Source organism: Leucopleurus acutus, assembly GCF_964270905.1.
Source record: "Leucopleurus acutus genome assembly, chromosome: 15".
In the NCBI taxonomy this organism is placed as follows: domain Eukaryota; kingdom Metazoa; phylum Chordata; class Mammalia; order Artiodactyla; family Delphinidae; genus Leucopleurus; species Leucopleurus acutus.
The window spans coordinates 83,619,124-83,633,088 of NC_139157.1; the positions used below are offsets into that span (position 1 = coordinate 83,619,124).

Below are 13,965 nucleotides of genomic sequence, written 5' to 3' on the forward strand. Positions count from 1 at the left end.
GGGGTGTATGTTTGTGGGGAGGTAACTTTGCTGTATCTGCTCTAGCTTTAAATGCACTTCGTTTCCACTGAGATGTTCTTTACCTTGTCTAACACACACCACACACACACACACACACACACACACGTACATATAACATGTGTGTGTGCATGCGCTGTTTGTGAATAAATATATATAATTTAAAAAAATATCTTGACAATAAAGTTGGGAGAGCGATCTCTTCTCACCAGTTCACCCCCATCATAACCAGTGCAGCCCTCAGTGATGGTCTTAGCTGTGGTGATCCTTATCATTGTCTTATTTCTTCACTGTAGATTCATCTCCACTTGTTATACTCACCCTTCAGAAACCTGAGAAACCATGATCAGGTTTTGATGAGGTCCAAACCAGAAGTGCCTTCCCTGTTCCACCAGATGGCAGTCCCGCATCAGGACCAGAAAAATAAAGGGGCGTGGGAGGGAGTTGGTGGTAATATTTTGGATATAGAAGTATGTAATTCTGGTATTTTCTGTGATGGGGAATACTGACAAATATACAGGCTGATTCCATAAGAAACGAAGTGTAGGTGTTTTGTACAAATTCATCACAAGTGTTCTGCAAAAATACAAAAGCAAACAATTGGAACTGCACAAATTAAAAATATTTTGAATACTGACCTAAGCTTCTGCTACCTGACACTGAGAGTTGAAAACAAACTTACAGAACATAGAATGTGTTCAAGTATGTGGTTACAGTCACTATCTGGATTTGGTTAGTATTCTAAATATACCTCTGCTTCATAGCTAAAAATTGCCTCAAATTTTTCATTTGGAAAGTTAATATGCCCTGACGACGTACTGCCGCAGAACTAAGCTAGAACACAGGCACGTGTAGTGAGCAAGCTTCAGGGAATTGTCTTTCTGTGGTGATAAAGGGCTCTTTTAAAATCTAGTTTTACCCAGCAACATGGGGTGTATGAAACCTTTCCATCTGTCTCGCTCTCACAGCAGCCTTTAGCAAGGACCAGGCTAGATAGCTCTCATCCATTCCTGGGAAATCCAGTCCAGAACCTAACACATCTCTCATGCCAGTGGCTTGGCCCTACTTCAAGACCTTGTCATTCTCTGGCAGTAAGTGATGCTAATGAAATAGCATCTACTTCAGGATGCCTGATGTGATGTCCATGAAGGGCTAAAGGGCAAGCTCCATAGATAAGAATGGGCAGACTCATGCTTGTAGCCTTTCACCTACAGAAACCGAATGGGGCGCTGGCCTCTATCGCTTTGTGGGTGCGTTGCTTTTAGGATGTGCTAAACTAACTAGATCAGGATGATCTGGCTTTACCTTGCTTGTCAAGGTAGCATTTTTCAGCATGCTCTGGACATCACCTAAATCAACCTTTAGCTTCAGCTTTCAATTTTGTATTTTTGAAACAAACTGTTGTACATTTCTGTGCATGAGTCTTCTGGACCTTCAACTCCTCTTAGTTGGAAGTCATCTGTAAACCCCTTTGACGGATGGTTCAAAATCTTTTCTGTAGGTAGATGTTAGCATATCATGCTTATCTTTAGTAGTTTTCTTACTTCCTGGAGAGATCGATTAATTGTTCCCTATGCCCTTTGGTCCCATTAGCAGTTTTCCAGTATTAAAGAAGCTTGTGTTTCTTTTTTTAGCCATTTGCCGCCACTTTTTTCATGTGTCCAAAGACATTTTCCCCCTTGATACTGTGCCTTTTATCACAGATTATTTACTTATTCTGATTATCACTGGTAGGTAATATGAGTTTGTACTTTGCTTCCCTAATATATATTTATCTTGTATGATCCAAGTATAGAGAGATTTAGAGAAGGAAAATTATTTGGAAAAAAAATTTCTACATTTCTTCCAGAATTTTGGGTCAGGCATATTTTTTTGTTCAGGTATTACAACCAAAATGTTGATGTCTACAGATATGTGTTAATTGCATCATTGTGCAAGTGAACTAAAACCAATTAATTTACCACAAAGTTTGTCAGCAGTGGTAAAAATACCACTATGCTTTTGGAGATAACATACACTTATGCACCATTACAGTGCATGGTTCAATTTCCCCTGCACATAAGGGAAGGCATAAAAATGGAGCTTGGCACAGTCTACATTTTACGACCATTGAATTGCATTACATCACAAAAGTAATTATCACATATTATAGATTCAACAGGAAAAAAAAAAGTAGGTCTGCTAGGCTGTTTTGTAATATTTTCTATAATCAAGTAGCTAAATGGGTCACAATGTAATACTTTATATATTTTTCCTAACCCAAAGGCCCTGTAAGATAATCGACCTAATTCAAGTACTTCTCAGCTGACATCACTGTTCAAATGGTATTTTCCTGCAAAGAAAAATTACATGGCTAGAAGAGTGTCCAGTAGTAGTGTGCTTGCTAGGTAGTTTTTTCTATACCCTGAGAAAACCATAATTCAAAAAGAGTCACGTACCACAACGTTCATTGCAGCTCTATTTACAATAGCCAGGACATGGAAGCAACCTAAGTGTCCATCGACAGATGAATGGATAAAGAAGATGTGGCACATATATACAATGGAATATTACTCAGTCATAAAAAGAAATGAAATTGAGTTATTTTTAGTGAGGTGGATGGACCTAGAGGCTGTCATACAGAGTGAAGTAAGTCAGAAAGAGAAAAACATATACCATATGCTAACACATATATATGGAATCTAAAAAAAAAAAAATGGTTCTGAAGAACCTAGGCACAGGACAGGAATAAACATGCAGAACTAGAGAATGGACTTGAGGACACGGGGAGGGGGAAGGGGACGCTGGGACGAAGTGAGAGAGTAGCATGGACTTATATACACTACCAAATGTAAAATAGATAGCTAGTGGGAAGCAGCTGCATAGCACAGGGAGATCAGCTCGGTGCTTTGTGACCACCTAGAGGGGTGGGATAGGGAAGGTGGGAGGGAGACGCAAGAGGGAGGAGATATGGGGATATATGTATAGCTGATTCATTCTGTTATACAGCAGAAACTAACACACCATTGTAAAGCAATTATACTCCAATAAAGATGTTAAAGGAAAAAGTTAGAGTTTCACCATTGTTTTTAAATGTTTTATATTATAGCTCTTAAAATTATTACAAGAAACACCAGTATCATATTTGCCAATGAAAGAAAGAAATGAACTGTAAGTCTTTAAATATAAATTATATCACACACATTAGAATGGCTGTAAAAATGGCTTGAAACATTTTAAAACCTATTATGAGACAAAAAAAATATCTCATCAATGGTGATTCTCAAGGTATTCAGGAGACTATTAATAAAAAGTCTAGAAAAATAATTGTGTGAATCTCTACCAAATGTAAAATAGGTAGCTAGTGGGAAGCAGCCACACAGCCCAGGGAGATCAGCTCGGTGCTTTGTGACCACCTAGAGGGGTGGGATAGGGAGAGTGGGAGGGAGACGCAAGAGGGAGGAGATATGGGGATATGTGTATATACATACAGTTGATTCACGTTGTGATACAGCAGAAACTAACACACCATTGTAGAGCGATTATACTCCAATAAAGATGTTAAAAAAGAGAGAGATTTTAATTTTTCCACTACTGTGAATTTTATTTACTTATGAAATGAAGGTTAATGATTTCTTTTTGATTACTTCCTGTGAAAATCTTCAGTAGAATCAAAGTAGATTAATAGCTTTAGAAACAAAGGTAATACTCATCAGACTACAGCCTTTCACTGTGAGCTCGCACTATAATCGGCAGTATCATTCTTCCTAGGTTTGCTTACTTTCCATTACTCATAATTGCTTCTTTTAATTGGACCAAGCCAGCTTCCTTCAGACTCCCCTGGAGAGTGATGTTGGCAGAAATGATTGGCAGTCCCCTCTCCTACACGGTGCCATCCTGAAATTGCAAATGTCAGTTAACAGGCTTCTTTCTGTCTCCAATGTTTAAGAGTGGGAGTCTGCATTTAGCAGAAAGCAGTCTGGGCGCACATAACTCTGAATAAATGCATGTGAAATTATGCATTCAAATCATGGAATCAGGGGACTTGAAGGATGCCAGAGAGGTCAACCACTCCATCCGTTGCCCGCTTTCCAGTCCTTCATCTATTTGTCAGCCACTCCGGGCAGGTGAAACTATAGCTTACTTTTAAAGATCATTATATGTAACCCCTTTTCAGTTATCTATGGTAGAGGGTTAAGAAGAGCAGCGTTGACTTAATTTTCCAAAGCAATTTTTTTTTAATATCACAACTCTTTGCACTAAGGCTTTTATTAGATGTTCTGACCAGGAATAAAGTGTCAATTCCTAGTCCCTTACCTCCTTATTTTTTGTATCCAATTAAAATTGAGGTACTATTAGCAGTGAAATGGCCATTAAGTGGGGGGCAGTGTGATAAGCAGAAGCTATCGAGGTAACGGAGTCTGTGTTTGTCCCAACCTCTGGATCATAACTGAACACATGCTCTCTATGTACTACAGCATGTAAGGAAAATACTCAGCCACGTTAACCTATGCTAGAGGGACACAGCACAAGGTGGGAACCTTGACCTCCAAATCCTTATCTATCACACCGCTGAAAACAACAAAAGTAAAGTCTAATACTGAATAAATGCTATACGAATCAAATGTTTTTATAATAAATCAGCTAGGTGTTTATTTTAAGGGAAAGAAAGAAAAGAAAAAGAGAAAAAGAAATTCTTTGGGCAGCCAGGCTGGCTGGATTCAAAATGAACTGAGGAACTCTAGAAGAGGATGCTTCCCAAGGTTAAGTCATAATTAGCGGTGGCTCAAGTAGAGAAATCTGGGACCAGAGCGGATAAAAGGAGATGAGAGGCCCCCAAAGCAATCTTGCTATCTTTATCTGTCATGGGTGAAATCTGAGAGAAGTCTTGGTTTCTGACTTTTATTTTATCTGGAGGAGTTACATGCTTGGGCAGCCACTGTTCTGAGTGCTTTAGAAACATGAACTCATTTTAATCTTGGGCATCGAGACTAAGAATGAGGCTTGGGGGCCTCCAGCTGCTGTCTGCACGGAGGATTGAAGTTCCTGACTTAATCCTACTGTCTTCTCCCTAAAGAAGGCACTGTCTGGTCTGCACTCCCCATGGCCGTCTCCAGGGAACTGCAGCGGCCAAGGGCCCATAAACGTTACATGATGTACAGAGGCAGCCATGTTCTGTGCCCCTGGAGCAGTGGCAGTGTCCCCTCAGGTCAAAGAAAGGCAAAAAGGCACTAACTCCCCATTCCCACCCCTGCTCCATGTCAGGAGCCACAACGAAATGCAGACTGGAGTTCAAATGGATGAAGGAAGGAAAATGAACACTTTTTTTTTTTTCCCCTAAGCAATTAGCTTGTGAGAGGCACAGAAGTAAGGGTTTGTGGAACTTATCTCATTTAATCCTCATGAGAAAGGTTCTTATCCCTGCTTTACAGGTGAGGCTGTATTAGTCATGAGCCTTTCTCTCCCCATTCCCCAGACCTCCCTGTCTCCTGCCCAATTACTCTCTTAACAAACTGATATGTCTCTTGCCTATGCAAAAAAAAAAAAAAAAAAGCTCTCTTCCAGAACTCCTCTTCCCAAAACCTTACAAGATAAGGGCATATTTATAGAGCAGGATTTTGCTTAGGGACTGGAATATATTTGTTCAATCCTGAACAGGTTTTTTGCTGGAAGTGTGTTTACTGCTATGATAAATACACTTGTTGGTAAAATGTTACTGTTGTAACATTCATGTGGGTGAAAAATGTTTCAAAATAACCTATTTGGGGAGCCAACTGGGATAGAGTCCCAGGCCTCCTATTGTATTTCGCATCTTCAGAAATGTTTCTGAGAAACAAATGTGTCTGTGAAGCATGATCTTTTCCTGAACAGAAGTATCACTGGAAAAGAAGATAGCAATAAACATAAGAAGGCCACATGCCACTGCATGCCCAGTGTCCATAATCCTTTTCCTGTAATTAAAAGTATTTAAAAGCCTGTGTAACAACAAAAGCAAAATTGGGGGAAATTAATCTAGTTTCATTCTGAGGCTGTTAGAGCTAAATTCACATATTTCTGAAAGCGATCTTGAGTATACCAATACTAAGAAAGTTCAATCAAAACTTCAGTGATTCCATACCCCCCAAAAAAGGAAAGGAGGCAAAGTGGAAAATTCAGCATTATTCTGTCTAAAAATGGCGTTAAAAAGCACAAAATAGGGGCTTCCCTGGTGGCACAGTGGTTGAGAGTCCGCCTGCCGATGCAGGGGACACGGGTTCGTGCCCCGGTCCGGGAAGATCCCACATGCCCCGGAGTGGCTGGGCCCGTGAGCCATGGCCGCTGAGCCTGCACGTCTGGAGCCTGTGCTCCGCCACGGGAGAGGGCACAACAGTGAGAGGCCCGCGTACCGAAAAAAAAAAAATGCACAAAATAGATTATTAGAATTCTGAATCCAGTCCGTCCTGCTCCCTACATGCCCTCTGCTTTCTTAGGACCAATGACTTAACAGACAATAATATAAAGAATCACAAGGATACTTCACTTATTCAGGAATACCTTAGTTCACACAAAACCATTCTCCAGAAAAATTAAAATTTAACAGTAGGCATTACAAACTTAAAATAAAATCTTGATAGAAACCTGAAATGTATTAGACATTACTCTGTCCTCTTTATAGAGAGAATCCATCGCATATAGTTTTACAAATTTACTTGTAATTTAGGTGTCAAGGCCCCACTTTTCCTTCTGCCTCTTACCTCTTCGAGTTCGCATGTGGACACCCCACCACCTGACCCTTTATGCTCCAACAACACCGTTCCCTCTTAGGCCTTCCCATCTTCAGATCTTGCTGCCTCTTTAATAAACCCAACTCATCACATCACACTTCTGATTTCAGCTTAGATACCATAACCAGCAGGACCCTATGGGGCCTTCCCGGGATGGACCCCTCTCCCATATCCTCGGCTTTAGCCCCTCCCTGTAGCACCCAGATGATGGTGTCTGGTACACATTCCTGAGCTGCGTTACACACGCTCAACCCCTACCAATGGAAGAAGTTAACTACCTGATGACCATGAGCATATAGCCCCCAGACCTACTGGAGCCTGAGGACTGATGATGTTAAGCCCTGTGACACCGCCTGGTTACCTCACCATCAACCAACCAGAGAACTGTGACCGAGCTGATCACACAACCCTGGGACGCTCCTCCCTCACCTGGCCTGTCAAAATGCTTCCCTGAAACCCATCGGGGAGTTTGGGTGTTTTGAGCACTAGCTGCCCGTTCTCCTTGCTTGGCACCTGCAGTAACCGCTGTACTTTCCTTCACCACGACCGGGTGTCAGCAGGTGGACTTTACTGAGCACTCGGGCGAGAGGACCCAAGTTTGGTTCTGTAACAGTGTCACCTCCCATGCGAAGTCTTCCCTGACCCTCTGAATCTGGGCTCCACATTACTCCTGGGTTGTCACGGCATCACACACTTCCCGGGACAGAGCTAACCACATGGTCCTTATAACTGCCTGTTTATTCCTCTGTGCCTTTGGATTAATTTCTACCTCATGCATTTTTGATGCTCTCAAGTGAGTACACTGCCCAACGCACAGAAATCAATAGATGTGTGTTGAATGAATGAACACATTAATGAACACAAACGACCTCACTATGCACTAATATGAACTAACTTAATTGGGTTCTATCAAGGTTTGTGAACTGAACAACAGGTTGGTATTGGTTTCACTGATGTGTCCTAATTTAGGGAGTTGGCAGTGTTTAGGATGACATCAGTGCTGTGAGTACAGCACAAGACAGAAGAAGGAATCTGTATTCTTTCCATTAAACAGTAGCATGAGGAGCTGGCCTTGAGTCCTAACTCTGTTACATATGACTTGGGCAACTTTGGGAAATTGGTCAGTTTCTTTAAACCTTAACTTCCTTCTCTGTTAAATGAGAATGTCATAGTGAACCCACAGGTTGTTGTCGTGGAAAGAATGAGACAATGTATGCAAATTTTTTAACAAGCTATAAATAGCTACTTGTGTCATGTCTGTAATTACTATTCCTAACTAATATAGAGCTATCTTTGCCTACACTAGCCCGAGCTGCCTTAGTTTTATTCCATTTCAAATGTCTTGACTTTTCACATTAGAGTAACTGATAGAGTAACATCTCTCAGAATTGGTTACCGGTATGGTAATTCATTACTGACACTTTTGTTCTTTTTTTTAAATCACATGTCCCAGCTATTCCATTTTTATGCTGAACATCTTTACTTCCAAATATGCATCTTGAATTTCACACTTTCTTCCGAAATCTGGCCCATAGCTGCATGAGATTCCTGGATACCTCAAATCAAGAGCCCTATCATTACTTCAAAAGTCTCCATCGGAAATTACCTGTCACAGCTCCAGAAACCTGCTCCCATATCCATTTTCCATAACTCTCTTCATGGTTTCACCATCCCTTCCTGGACTCAGGCTCAGGAAACCTTCAGAAGCCCCCCCAATACCCCGATCCTTCCTCCCTCCCCCGTGCACACACCCAGCTGCAAGCCTTTTCAGCTCTGCATCTGCAATACTACGGGCCAGTCCGCTCTGTGACCATCCACTACTCGCTTGCCTGGGGCGTTGCTACGCCTTCCTAACTGATCCACCTCAGTGGGATCTTCCTGCTCTAATTCCTCCCACAAAGTGAAGTGGAACGCTTCTCCACTTCTAAGTACAGCCCTCCTCACAGGCATCCTCTGCTTATAAATAGAAGCGAGCATAAGCAGAGCTGTTAAAGGTTTCCCACGCCCTCAGGAGGCCACATTCCATCCCCAAGCACTCACGCAGGACCCCATGCAGTCTGATCCACAGTGCCTGGAAAACAACCTCTTCTCCCTCAAGTTCAACTTATCTTTTCTGTGCTGCAACCTCTCCCTCCCCCGCCAGTCAGATGCCAAGGGGATCAGAGAACTCTTCTCTATACATCTTATCCAGCTAAGCACATCAAGAGCACACCACTGTCCATCTCCTTACGCTGCTGTATTCTTCTTCGTGGTATCTGAAACCACATGATATTAATAACTTGCTTGTTTGCTTGTACGTTATCTGTCTCTCCTTGTGAGAAAGTAAGTTCCCTGAGCACGGGGACTTTGTTTCATTCACTGTTGTATCCTCGGAACCTGGACTCAAGAATGAGCACTCAAACGATACTTATTGGGCTTCCCTGGTGGCGCAGTGGTTGAGAGTCCGCCTGCCGATGCAAGGACACGGGTTCGTGCCCCGGTCTGGGAGGATACCGCATGCTGCAGAGCAGCTGGGCCTGTGAGCCATGGCCGCTGAGCCTGCGCGTCCGGAGCCTGTGCTCCGCAACGGGAGAGGCCACAGCAGTGAGAGGCTCGCGTACCGCAAACAAAACAAAACAAAACAAAAAAAACTTATTGGATGAGTGGATGAACATGGCTGTTATCACATTAGGCGTTAAAAATACAATAGCTGCCCACATTTAAACCTCTTCTATTAGAATGTAATCTACATATGAACATGGGCACAGCTCTTGTTTATAACCCTTTCAGCACCCAGCATGGTCTTGACACATTATAGGTGTTCAGTAAGTGGCGAATCAAACCGTATCATATGCATACCTTGGGTATTTGATGTTTATTACTGCTCACTTTTCAACCTCTTAAGGAAAAGAAATTTTATACGTTCCAATTATTCTGTTTTTGAAGTCACCAAAAACTAACATGTGGAAATTGAAACATTTCCATAATTATAATAAAAGTTTACATAGTAAAAGTAGAAATTAAATATTAAGATAATTCACTATGATCCACTCATGGCCACACTCTTCACTTAATCAGTGTAACAGAACTTTCACTCAACATTCATGAACCAAGCAGATGCTAATGAGAGGCAAAAAAGGCCACAGATAAGGCATAAAGTGATGAAAAGAGGGTCTACGTATCTCCGACCTTATAACTTGAGACAGAGACGTGCGTTACCAAAATTACAACATCAGTGATTCTGGCAACCACTTATCAGACAGTGTTGCTGTTCTCTTCATGTATTCCTTCCAGAGTTTCTGTCTTACTGGCTAAAGAATCAATAAGAGCCCTGGCATAAAAATGAGAATGAAGTCTCAGAATCCATTTACTAAGGTTTGTGTACAAAACAACAGAAAACAAAGTATGCAGATCTCTTTTTCTCATTCTATTAGGATGATAAAGACAGTGTTTGTCAGTTCAAAATGAAGACAGCCAGAGTAAGTTGAGATACTGAATGAATAAAGAAATGCCATGCCATGTTTTTAATGATTGAGCTTCAGTTAATTTCAATAGGAAGTCATTAAAAATTTAAGGCATTCTCTCAGGGGTCAATTCTCAGTTTCCCCCGTCTAGACTAAGAGAACAAAGGGTTTAGAAATTAGTTCTTACCTGATTGATAGCTATACTTTTAAAAACTTCTTTAATAAAAATGATTTCAAACACTTTTATCAGAACTTTATTTCCTAAACACAAGAGAAAATACTGCTACATGTCCCATTTGTTTTCATACAATTTAGAACTTAATTTTGAATATTGAATATTTTCAAGAACAATAATCCTGAGATTATGCTAGATCCAAAATTCATATCAATATATTACAAATGCATTATGAACCACTATGCTAGAGTACTTAATATGGATTGAAATGTCTTCTATAAGTTTAATTATGCCATATATCAAATGAACTTGTTTCACAAAGAAAGGCTTGCAATAAGAATGGGAAAAAAATTGGCATTTGTGTTTTGTGTATTTTTTTAGTTGAATTAGATAAATGTTTTTTAAGTTTTGACAAGGAATACACATATTTGTTTTTCATCTTCTTTAACCTATAGGAGATTGCATACTGTCACTAAGAAAGAAACTGAAATACAGGCACACCTCAGAGATATTGCAGGTTCAGTTCCTGACAACAATGAAGTGAATATCAAAATAAAGCAAGTTCTTTTGGAATGTCTGTCTTTTCTTGTCTACCTGGTAAAGTTTTACTCATTCTTCTATACAGGCACACCTCAGAGATATTGTGAGTTTGGCTCCAGACCACTGCGACAAAGTGAATCTTGCAATAATGCAAGTCACACACAATTTTTGGTTTCCCGGGACATATAAACGTTATGCTTACACTATACTGTGTAGTCTATTAAGTGTGCAATAGCATTATGCCTAAGAAACAATGTATCGATACCTTAATTTTAAAATATTTTATTGCTAATAACTGCTAACCATCATCTGAGCCTTGAGCAAGTTGTAATAGTTTTACTGGTAGAGGGTCCTGCCCTGATGCTGGTGGCTGCTGACTGATCAGGGTGCTGGCTGCTGAGGCTGGGGTGACTGCGGCAGTTTCTTGAAATGAAACAGCAGTGACGTTTGCTGCATCTCTTCCTGTCACGAGCGAGTTCTCTGTAGCCTGCAATGCTGTTCGACAGCATTTTACCCGCAGTGGAACTTCTTTTCGACATCGAAGTCAATCCTTTCAAACCCTGTCCCTGCTTTGTCAACTAAATTGATGTTAATATTCTAAAACTTTTGTTGTCATTTCAACAGTCTTCACAGCATCTTCACCAACAGTAGATTCCATGTCAAGAGACCACATTCTCTGCTCGTCCATAAGAAGCAACTCCTCACCCATTCAAGTTTTACCAGGAGATTACAGAAATCCAGTCACATCTCAGGCTCCACTTCTAGTTCTAGCTCTCCTGCTGTTTCCACCACATCTGCAGTGACTTCCTCCACTGATGAGTGAGTCCCTCCAAGTCATCCAGGAGGGTTGAAATTGATCTAAATTCCCTGTTAATGTTGATGTTTGGACCTCTTCCCGTGAATCACAAATGTTCTTAATGGCATCTAGACTGATGAATCCTTTCCAGAAGGTTTTCAGTTGACTTTGCCCAGATCCATCAGAGGAATCACTAACTGAGGCAGCTATAGCCTTACAAAATGTATTTCTTATTTAATAAAATTTGAAAGTCAAAATGACTCCTTGATCCATGAGCGGCAGAATGGATGTTGTGTTACCAGGCATGAAAACGACATGAATCCCACTCCATCAGAGCTCTTGGGTGACCAGGTGCGTTGTCAATGAGCAGTCACATTTTGAAAGGAATCTTTTCTTCTGAGCAGTTGGTCTCAGCAATGAGCTTAAAATATTCAGTAAACAGTGTTGTAAACAGACATGCTGTCATGCAGGCTCTGTTGTTACATTAATAGAGCACAGGCAGAGTAGATTTAGCATAATTCTTAAAGGCCCTAGGGTTTTCAGATGGTAAACGAGTATTGGCTTCAACTTGAAGTCACCAGCTGCATTAGCTCCTAACAAGAGAGTCAGCCTGTCCTTTGAAGCTTTGAAGCTTTGAAGCCAGGCATTGACTTCTCCTCTTTAGCTATGAAAGTCCTAGACGGCATCTTCTTCCATTTGAGCCTGTTTCAACTACACTGAAAGTCTATTGTTTAGTATAGCTGCCTTCATTATCTTAGCCAGATCTTCTGGGTAACTTGCTGCAGCTTCTACATCAGCACTTGCTGCTTCACCTTGCACTTTTACGTTATGTGGATGGCTTCTTTCCTTAAACCTCATGAACCAACCTCTGCTACTTCAAACTTTTCCTTCTGCAGATTCTTCACATCTCTCAGCCTTCAAAAAATCGAAGAGAGTGGAGGCCTTCTTCTGGATTAGGCTTTGGCTTAAGTGTATGTTGGTTTGATATTCTACTCAGACCACTAAGACTTTCTCCATATCAGCAATAAGGTTGTTCTGCTTTCTTATCATTCATGTGTTCACTAGGGTAGCACTTTTATTAATTTCCTTCAAGATTCACAACTTGTCTACCTGTTTGGCACAGAGGCCTAGTTTTTCGCCCAGTCTTGGCTTTCAACATGCTTTCCTCATTAAGCTTAATCATCTCTAGCTTTTGATTTAAAATGAGAGACATGTGACTCTTAATTTCAATTGAACACTTGTAGGGTGATTAATTGTCCTAATACAAATACTGCTGTGTCTCCTTGTAGGGTCATTAATTGTCCTAATAAAATATTGCTATGTCCCAAGCAGAGGGAGAGAGACAGGGAACAGCCAGTCAGTGGATCAGTCAGAACACACACATTTATCAGTTAAGTTTGCCATCTTATATGGGTATGGTTCGTGGTGCCCCCAAACGATTACCATAGTAACATCAAAGATCACTGATCACAGATCACTGTAACAAACACGATAATGAAAACATTCGAAATACTATGAGAATTACCAGTATGTAACCAAGACACAAAATCAGCTAATGCTATTGGAAAAATGGCACCCACAGACTTGCTTCAAGTGGGGTTGCCACAAACCTTCAATTTGTAAAAAACATATTCTCTGAAAAGTGCAATAAAACAGGGTTTGCCTATCTTGTAGAAGAAAATTGTCTTATCTCTAGAAAAAGGAATTTTACTGTGAGGCAGAGATTCTAAAATATAACAAGCATGATATTTTAATACAGATTCTCCTGTCCAATGTTACATGTCCTGTGGCTCAGGGCAGGCTGCCCCCAAATGTGCCAAGGTGGCATATTGATTATTTTAAATTAAAGTTAATGGAGGGGCTTCCCTGGTGGCACAGTGGTTGAGAGTCCGCCTGCCGATGCAGGAGACACGGGTTTGTGCCCCCGTCCAGGAAGATCCCACATGCCGCGGAGCGGCTGGGCCCGTGAGCCATGGCCGCTGAGCCTGCGCATCCGGAGCCTGTGCTCCGCAATGGGAGAGGCCACAACAGTGAGAGGCCCGCGTACCGCAAAAAAATAAAGATAAAAAAAATTTTTTTAAATAAAGTTAATGGAGAGACAGCTGGAACAAAAAGAAAACTCTGGCCCTCCTCTGTCCCTGTGAAAGCAGGAAACAAAGCTCCAATGGGGAGGTATCCTCCCTATGGCAGGGGGATGGAGGGCATCCTATTGCCAGAGACAGGGAATTCGAGGCCAAGAAAGCTGTCTAA

At 41.2% G+C, this 13,965-nt stretch overlaps 1 protein-coding gene across 1 annotated transcript in view; it reads right to left on the reverse strand.

Moving 5' to 3' along the window:
- The window catches only part of ADGRB3 (adhesion G protein-coupled receptor B3), a gene marked incomplete at both ends in the record, with an annotated part of 785,802 nt that overhangs the window by 635,738 nt on the left and 136,099 nt on the right, over positions 1-13,965 (reverse strand). The gene's annotated exons all lie outside the window — the stretch shown is intronic.